This window comes from Macaca mulatta, chromosome 6 (genome assembly GCF_049350105.2).
Source record: "Macaca mulatta isolate MMU2019108-1 chromosome 6, T2T-MMU8v2.0, whole genome shotgun sequence".
Taxonomy (NCBI): Eukaryota; Metazoa; Chordata; class Mammalia; order Primates; family Cercopithecidae; genus Macaca; species Macaca mulatta.
The window spans coordinates 147447938-147457379 of NC_133411.1; positions in this window are offsets into that span (position 1 = coordinate 147447938).

Sequence of the window (9442 nt, forward strand, 5' to 3'; positions counted from 1 at the left end):
CCAACCACGTGGGGTGAGGGGCGGGGGTTGATCACTGCGGCCCAGAGGCCCGCTCTTCCGCTGAGGCGCCGCCCGCGCCGCCTGACCAGAGGATACTCGACTGCGGCTCCCGGAGCCAGGGCGTACAGGTAATATGCTCCGCAGCATGATGGTTGGAGAACGCCTGCCCTCCCGTCCCGGCTGCGGCGGCTCTGGGCCACAAAGAGTCCAGGGGAGGAAAAGGGGTATGAAGGCGGCACCTCGGACAGCCCTGGTCCTCAGCGACAGGAAAGACTCAAGGTCACACGGGATAAATTGCGAACCGATTACAGTCTTCTTGCGTCAGTTGCGCGGAAGGAGGAGCCTGTTGCGCCTGCGCAATAGGCATCCCGCTAAGAACCTGGAGCGCATGTGCCCAGGGAGTGGCGGCAAACGTGGGTGGAGACTAACTACATCGCTCATTGGGTGCTTGAGCGCACGCCAGCGTTGCCTGGGGCGAGCCCGGGCGCGTGCACATCCCGCGGGCGTGAAAGTGTTCCCCCCTCTCGCTCTTGGAGGATGGCGCCATCTTGTCTTGTGGCTTTGTTAAGTGAGGACGTCAGTACTTTTGTTGCTTGGTGCCGCCCGTTGTTCACAACTTGAAATATACTTGGAATGCAGAGCTTAAACAATTTCGTGTTGCGTTTTATCACAGGGGTCTTGGGTTTCCAACTACAAAGCGTTTGGTTCACACATAACATTAGGCCAATTCGCCTGCACAAAGGGGAAAAAAAATAGCTGAGCTTGGCAGGGCGCGGTGCCTCACGCCTGTAATCCCAGCACTTTTGGGAGGCTGAGGCGGGCGGATCACGAGGTCAGGAGATCGAGACCATCTTGGCTAACACGGTGAAACCCCGTCTCTACTAAAAATACCAAAAAATTAGCCGGGCGTGGTGGCGGGCGCCTGTAGTCCCAGCTACTCGGGAGGCTGAGGCAGGAGAATGGCGTGAACCCGGGAGGCGGAGCTTGCAGGAGAAAAAAAAAAAATAGCTGAGCTTCAGGCCCTTTCTCTCCCCACTGTGCTGGGCCTGACTTGAGACTCCTCTGGCCCTTTTCAAACCTTGTGCTGCTGGCAGGATGTCAACTACTACTCTACCCTGTGACCAGTTTTAGGTTTTTGGGGTTTTTTTTGAGACAGTCTCGTTTTGTCGCCAGGCTGGAGTGCAGTGGCGCCATCTAGGCTCACTGCAACCACTGACTCCCTGATTCAAGCGATTCTCCTGCCTCAGCCTCCCAAGTAGCTGGGATTCCAGGCGCGCGCCACCACGCCCAGCTAATTTTTATATTTTTGGTAGAGACCGGGTTGCACCATATTGGCCAGGATGGTCTCGGTCTCCTGACCTTGTGATCTTCTCCCCTTGGCCTCCCAAAGTGCTGGCATTACAGGCGTGAGCCACCGTGCCCAGCCCAGTTTTAGATTTTTAAGAAGAGAATTAATTGATTCAAAAGATATGTTCTGGCGTGCCTACCGTGTCAGTCACTCTTCTAGGTGGTGGGAATACAGCAAAAGCAAAACACGAATGAATGGATGATGACAGATTGAGCTTGATTTTGGAGATGAAGCAATTTGTCCTGGAAGCCCTCTTTCAAAAAAGAGAAATGCTTCAGACTCCCTATCTCTTCAGGAAGATCAGTAATATTAAGTAGTCACCCCTGGGTGAGGAATTGTGAAGGAAATGTTGGAGAAGGTTGGGGAGGGAAAGAAGCTAACTGAAGAGTTTACATTCTGAGGGGGATGGCAGTGGGAGTAAGAAAATAAAGTTTAACGTAACATAGGTTATAGATTATACAGATTCTAAAAGATTTAAAAAAGCCTCCCACACACTCTTAACTGTCAGCTATTATTATATTATCCTCACTAGTTACTTAACACTTCATTTCTCTTGTTTTTTAATTCTCTCAGAAGGCAGGGGTGGCCGGGCGGTGGCTCACACCTGTAATCCCAGCACTTTGGGAGGCCGAGGTGGGAGGATCACTTGAACCCAGGAATTCAAGATCAGCTTGAGCAACAGAGTGAGACCCCATCTTTAGCCTCTGTTGCCCAGGCTGGAGTGCAGTGGTGCAGTCCCAGCTTACTGCTGCCTCGACCTTTCCGGGCTCAGGTGATTCCACTGCCGCCTCAGCACCCCACTCCCCCGAGTAGCTGGGATTACAGACATGCGCCACTACGCCTGGCTAATTTTTGTATTTTTGGTAGAGACGGGGTTTCACCATGTTGCCCAGGCTGGTCTCCAACTCCTGAACTCAAGGGATCCACGCGCCTCGGCATCCCACATGCTGGGATTACAGGCGTGAGCCACTGCGCCCGGCCATTTTTTTTTTTTTCCTTAATTAGCTGGGCATGGTAGCCAGCACCTGTAGTTCCACCTACTTGGGAGGCTGGAGTGGGAGGATCACTTGAGTTCAGGAGTTTGAGAGCAGCCTGGGCAACATGGCAAAACCCCATTTCTACAAAAAACTAGCCGGGCATGGTGGTGCACCTGTAGTCCCAGCTACCAGCTACTCGGGAGGCTGAGGTGGAAGAATCACCTGAGCCAAGGGAGGTCGAGGCTGCAGTGAGTCGTGATTATGATCGTGTCATTTCACTCCAGTCTGGGTGACACAGGGAGACGTTAAAAAAAAAAAAAGAGAGAGAAAGAAAGGAGAAAGGAAGGAGGAAGGGAGAGAAGGAAGGAAAGAAGGAGAAAGAGAGAAAAGAAAGAAAGATGCGGCTGGGTGTGGTGGCTCACACCTGTAATCCCAGCACTTTGGGAGGCTGAGGTGGGTGGGTCACCTGAGGTCAGGAGTCCGAGACCAGCCTGAACAACATGGTGAAATCCTCGTCTCTACTAAAAATACAAAAATTAACCAGGCGTGGTGGTGGGTGCCTGTAACCCCAGCTACTCGGGAGGCTGAGGCAGGAGAATTGCCTGAACCCAGGAGGTGGAGGTTGCAGTGAGTGGAGATTGCACCACCGCACTCCAGGTGACACAGCCAGACTCCGTCTCAAAAAAAAAAAAAAAAAAAAAAAAGAAAAAAGAGAGAGAGAGAGAAAGGAAGGAAAGGAAGAAAAATGAGAAGGCAGGCTTCCTTAAAGGCTATCCAAGTTACAGGCTCATGATTCCTGTTTGTAGAGATTTAGATTCTAAAAAAATATACTGAAGAAAAGAAGACAGAGAGGAGTGACAAATACTATTGAACATTGAAACGCAATAAAAAACATTATGTTCTTACGTTGTACATGACGGGGAGGAGAAGGGCAGGTAGAAATAATTGGAGTAACTGCATACTTCTCACTTCTCTCTTCTATTAACTGGTTCTCCTAAGAGTGTTTCTTTTCTTTCCTTTTTTTTTTTTTTTTTTTTTTGTATTTTTAGTAGAGATGGGGTTTTACCATGTTGGCCAGGCTGGTCTTGAACTCCTGACCTCAGGAGATCGCCTGCCTCGGCCTCCCAAAATGCTGGGATTACAGGTGTGAGCCACCGCGCCCAGCGACGAGTTTGCTTTCCTTCTTCTTGTTCCATATGTTAAAAAGCCACGAAGTGTTAAACAAAAGAATCCTGGAATCAAATGTTATCTAAGGGTGTCGGAAATTACGATCCTATGGGTATATTCAGTGTGTTTGCTGTTTCTGGTGGTTTCTCAGGCGCCTTGCAAATACTCTCCACCACCACAAGGGGGGTGTAGTAGCGCTAGATACTAAAAGCGCAAGCTTTATAATATCTTCAGCAGGAAGACAGGCTACTGGACTGCTTTGCAAATTAACATGGCCTACAGCCTGAAGGCTCAAGGAAATGAACCTGAATCTAAAAACGTATAAAGGTTCAGATGAGCAAGAATGGACATATCCATAGCTAAATGGTATAATTCTTCTGCAGCACAGTGCTGTATTTCATTTCTGTTGTCATCTCAGTGCAAAATTGGGAAATGGAAGGAGCTAATGCATAATCTGCATGCGGATAAATGTTTACCAAACAGAACAGGTGGCTGTCCAATACCTGTGTATACCATACATATATATTATTCAGGAAATAATTATATATGTATAATTATTTTTTCTTTTATAGAGATAGGGTCTTGCTGTGTTGCCTAGGCTGGTCTCAAACTCCTGGCCTCAAGCAATCCCCCTGGCTCAGCCTCCCAGAGTGCTGAGATTACAGGCGTGAGCTACAACGCCTGGCCTATATTTTTAATAATATTCTAACTGACATGATTGTTTAGCATATTTGAAGACAGGTAACTAGTTTCACCTTTTAAGTATTTAAATAACCCTCATTCATTAATAGGAATTGTCATTAGAATAGTAATCACCAATAGTTGTTGAGCATTCATTTTAAGTGCCACACAAATGCTTCATATACATTATTTACTGGCATATTCACAACAATGGTCTCAAGTAAATATTATTGGTATTCCCATTTTGCAGATGTGGAAACTGAGGCCTAGAGTGGTTACACAGCAACTGAATGGCGAAGCTAGAATTTGAAGCCAAACTCTCTTACTCCAGAACCTGCACTACTAACCACTAGGCTCTGCTGCCTCATAACCAAGCTGGGTGTTATCTTTTACCTCTACTTTCACATATCCAGAAGGTGCATTTTATAATACTGGCCTAATACATTATTAATAGCAGTTATTTTAGGCAACAGAATTAAAAAGTTAGAAATACTTTAACCTTTTTTAGAATTATTTAGGTTCCAGGACAACTATAAAGTTCAATCTGTATTATAACTCATAGGATCAAGTTTACATTTTTAAAGTAAAGTCTCTTTAAACTGGTGACTCAGAATACATTTTATTCAGTTTCCCCAAAGATGAATAGCATGCTGTGGCACCTTCTATCTTCAGGAAATAAAAATGTGGCATACTGCAGGGATTTGTCACCTTTGTTCTCCTTGGAATTTTTCATGTACCTGCGGCAGATTTCAGGAGACAGTTCCCTCTTTTGGCATTAGCTACACTCTATTGGAGTGCATTACACAGTGTCGCTTCCCTCAAGTCTGGTTCAACAGAGCTTGCCCCGGCAAAGTGTAGGAAGAATTATGGCAGGTGATGTCCCTGGCCACAGAAGTGGTGACAATTAGCAAGTTTCATTCTATGGTGAATGCCTAGTAACCCACCAACCTGCCCTCTTTCTGGTAGGAGAAAAGAGAAATACAGGATGACCCTAAAAGAAAAGTAAGGCAGCAATAAATCAAAATAAGATGTCACTTTGATTAGACAGGACATTTACATTCCAGTGACAATGTAGTCTCATTGCTCAAGGTAGAAAGCAGTCAGTTATACTCACTCTGGATTTTCATTCAGGTTTGGGAAATAGTTGGCTTTTGGATAGGTCAAGGCCCTGTGCAAGAAGTTCCTATCGGGAGGAGAGGAGGGCTGACAAAACAAGAGATTTGCTCCTCATGAAGATCTATTTAATATTTAATTCTTAAAGATGTAGGAGGCTTTTCTGGATTTTTTACTTTAGAGGGCCAAATTAGTAATTTATTCTTGACCAGCATGATATAGTGTGGAAGAAATCCTGAACTAGCAGTTGAGCCTGAACTTGGGTTCTAGAAACCTGGAAAGAACCTTAGATAAAGGACAGAGAGAATCAGTGAATTGCCCAAGGTCACATAGACTGTTCCAGCTTCTGCTCTACAACCTCCTCTTTTAACTTGGCTATGCTTTTTAGAAATCACCCACATGACTTCAGGTTAAATGTTTGGTCAGTGTAGGATCTTTTTCAAATGCTTACAGACAACTCTGGCTCATCACCCTCTTCCTCCTATCCTGTCCTCACCCTTTCAGGCACATGATTAGTGAAATTACGTCAGTTGCCTTTTCAGTTCTCTTAGATTATATGCTCTCTCTATGCAAGGAGCTGTTGGTTTCTGCTATAGACTGAATGTGTATGTCCCCCAAATTTATATGTTGAATCCCTAATTCCCAATATGATTGTATTTAGAAATGGGCCTTTGGGAGGTGATTAAATCGTGAAGATGGGCCCTCATGATGGAATTAGTGCCTTTATTTATTTATTTATTTATTTATTTATTTATTTATTCTTTGAGACGGAGTCTCACTCTGTCACCCAGGCTGGAGTGCAGTGGCTCAATCTCAGCTCACTGCAAGCTCCGCCTCCCAGGTTCACACCATTCTCCTACCTCAGCCTCCCGAGTAGCTGGGCCTATAGGTGCCCACCACCATGCCCAGCTAATTTTTTGTATTTTTAGTACAGACAGCGTTTCACTGTGTTAGCCAGGATGGTCTCGATCTCCTGACCTCGTGATCCACCCGCCTCGGCCTCCCAAAGTGCTGGGATTACAGGCGTGAGCCAACGGGCCCGGCCGAAATTAGTGCCTTTACAAGAGGAAACATGAGAGATGATCTCCCCTTCCCCACGAAGAGAGCCCTCACCAGAACCCACCATGCTGGCACCCTCGTCTCAGACTTTCAGCCTCGGCAAGTGTAAGGAAGAACTGTCTGTTGTTTAAGCCATCCAGTCTATGATATTTTGTTGCAGCAGCCTGAGCTGACCAAGACAGTTTCTCAGTTTCCCCATTCCTGTTCCTCAACTGTCAAGAGTGGAAATACCCAGATTTCCTTAGGAGATGAGAGTTTAATGGAAGACTAGTTGGGAAAGTACAGCCATTGTCTCAATACCAATACAGCCAGAATGCTGGAAGAACAGGGACTTCTTAGGCTCCATCAGGAGCTGTAGCGGCCAGTTACCTGTTTTTTTCTTAGAAATGGATTTCTGGTGTTCTCATCTGCACTGACTCTGCCTTTTTCATAGCTCAGCCTTTTTTATGTTAGCTTCTCCAATTCTACTGCAATGGTACCCAAACTTCAGTAGCAGTCAGAATTACTGGGCAGTTCTTTAAGCATGCAGAACACTGGTATCTTACCTCTGGACATTCAGGTCTGAGATGGGTTGTGGAATCTGCATGTTTAATAAAGGGAGATTCTGATGGTGAGGTGGAGATTAAGGACCATGTCTTTTTAGAAATAGCCCAAGCTCCGTGGTGTCTTCTTGTCTCTAATTTTTTTAATTACATGTCCCTATTAGAAAAATATTGGCGCACATACTCCTATTATGTGGATGTTCATGTATTTATAAACTACGTATGTGTATATAGTGCTATTATTACAAATACATAAAAATAGAAAACAAAAATGAAAGAGATAAAATAGAAATAGATTTAAATACTTTTTTCCTATACCCCAAAGTATCTCTGGTATAGACCACCCTTGCTGCCTTCCTCTGCGTGGCTTGAATTACATCATCCCATATGGAAAGCCTTATTGGGCAGAGTAAAGGCCCAGAAAAGTGCCAAGGTGTCACAAGGGTCACTGGTTTAGCTTACAGGCCCGGCCTTTGGTTTAAGTGACAATTGCTTGTTTTATTCAACTAGTGGTTGAGGGGTTGGGTGAGAGGGCTTGTGTGTGTGTGTGCCATGACCTGAAGCAAGCCAGTTTACCTGGAAGGATCCCTTTGACCATTTCTTCAGGGAAAAAGGGGATCTGTTTGCATAAGCATCCCATGAACACCTCTCTTCCATAAAAGAATGAACTGTTTCTTTCTTTTCTTTTCTTTTTTTTTGAGACAGAGTCTTGCACTGTTGCCCAGGCTGGAGTGCAATGGCACAACCAAGGCTCACTGTATCCTCTGCCTTCCAGGCTCAAACAATTCTTGTGCCTCAGTCTTCTGAATAGTTGGAACTACAGGCATGCGTCACCATGCCCAGCTAATTTTTGTATTTTTAGTAGAGACAGGGTGTCACCATGTTGGCCAGGCTGGTCTGGAACTCCTAATCTCAGGTGATCCACCCGTCTCAGCCTACCAAAATGCTGGGATTACAGGCATGAGCCACTGCACCCTGCCACAATGAACTGTTTCTAAGCATGCCAATGGGCAGAAGCCATGGATGAGGCCATCCTGCCTGTGCTCTGCAACTTCACGTGACTTCCCAAAGGAAGTCTGCTCTGCCCTAGGTTATGTTGGGTGTGTGCATTGGTGTATGTGTGTATGGTACTGGCCCACTTCTCTCTCATTCCATTACAGCATGAATCCCTGGCCTGAACTGGGGAAGTCACTCTCAGGATTAAAGGCGGCCGACAGACCAGCACCCAGAGCCCTGGAGAACAGCATCTGTGTTTGAGTGGTAAAGTATCAGCAGGCCGCTTAAGGAGGAGTGGTAACTGAGTCCCTGAACCCAAATGCAATTCTTCCCTGGGGTCTATCTGTGCATCTATCTGCTCTCGAATATAGTCCCAGTTGCCAAAGAGGTTTCACTTTTCCTGGTGTGTAATCTTGTTCATTGATACTGTCCTCTTGTTCTAGGACACCATTTTGTGAGTGGAGTATCATTTTCATGAGTTAGAGTGACCACACTGGCACTAGAGCCCAAAGTCAGAACTGGGAGAATCCTAGACACATTTTGGAAATCAGGTTACTAAGTAAATAACAAAGAACAATCTCCCTAAAAGGTTTATTTAGTTATCAAATATGGAAGTAGGTTTCCTACCTTCTTTTTTCTGATTGATTTTCCTCCTGCTACGTAAAGACATTTACATTTTCAGCTTTCCTCGGTGGACCTGGGTATCTGAGTGCTGGTGTTCTATACTCTCAAAGGCCAGAGAGAGTAGGATGTTCTTTGGAGAGCTCTGCAGAAGAGGGAGGCATGGGGTGCTTCTCAGATTCAGGGCGGTCGGCAGCCATGTGTATATATCTATTTCCTTATTGGTAGGGAAATTTGACAATAAATTATTTAGGGTTTTATTGTTTTTCATTTAGCTTTATACCATTGAAAATCTCTAGGATTGAAACATCATTTTTTTTTCTATCATTTTATGTTCTGCTTGTTTTGTTTACTGTTGTCTAAAGATTTCTGCATGTCAACCCGGTCCCATATACTTGTCATTTTTAATGGCTAGCTATATAATCTTATTCCATAAGATACATAAGTTTATTCCACTGAATGCTCTGTTCTTCCAAGTTTTTATTTTTTTATTTTTTCAGGGTATAGGGAGAGAGAGGCTGCATTTCTAAAATATCTCTGAAAACAAGCTGCATTTCAGAACTCAAATCAGCATGTGATCTTCTTCACTTTAGGGGTGTATGCAGGAAGCCATTAGACACAACGAGGTATTGAATTGTCTTCCCTGAAGTCCATGTCTGTGGCTCTGGCTGGGCCACTTGATGAGAAATCTCAGCAAGAGGTCTCAGACACCAAACTGGGGGAAAAAATTAAACTGACAGAATGCTTGATATTTCCAAGAAGTCACTTAGGTTCTGTGTATCACCGCCGCATTCAAAAGGGAGGCATAGTTCAGTGCTGTGATTAAAGTGACTTTCGCCGTTAGCCTCTTTGTTCATGTAAGATATAATGGTGGGTTATAGCCATTTCATCATTTGGGGGTGTAATGGTTAGCTAAAGCTATTTTTCTCCAAAGGGGC